Source organism: Helianthus annuus, chromosome 2 (assembly GCF_002127325.2).
Source record: "Helianthus annuus cultivar XRQ/B chromosome 2, HanXRQr2.0-SUNRISE, whole genome shotgun sequence".
NCBI lineage: Eukaryota > Viridiplantae > Streptophyta > Magnoliopsida > Asterales > Asteraceae > Helianthus > Helianthus annuus.
Genome location: NC_035434.2, coordinates 132,682,569 through 132,682,807, shown reverse-complemented (window position 1 = coordinate 132,682,807; position 239 = coordinate 132,682,569).

Genomic DNA, 239 nt, shown 5'->3' with positions numbered 1-239 from the left:
AGGAAGTCCATTACAGCCCTATATAAGAAGGCAACGGGCTTTCGGTTTCGTCGCTCACAACTTTCTTTCTCTAAATTTCTGAAGTAGTATACATATAGCCGGCATTATACCCCTAAAATAGCGAGGTTCTGCTACGATGTAAGTATTATAACCCCTGGAGACGTATTAGATACGCTGCCCGATTGATCTAGGGTTCCGTAACGCTGTCGTGGTTCTGCCCGACGTAGTCGTTGGAATGC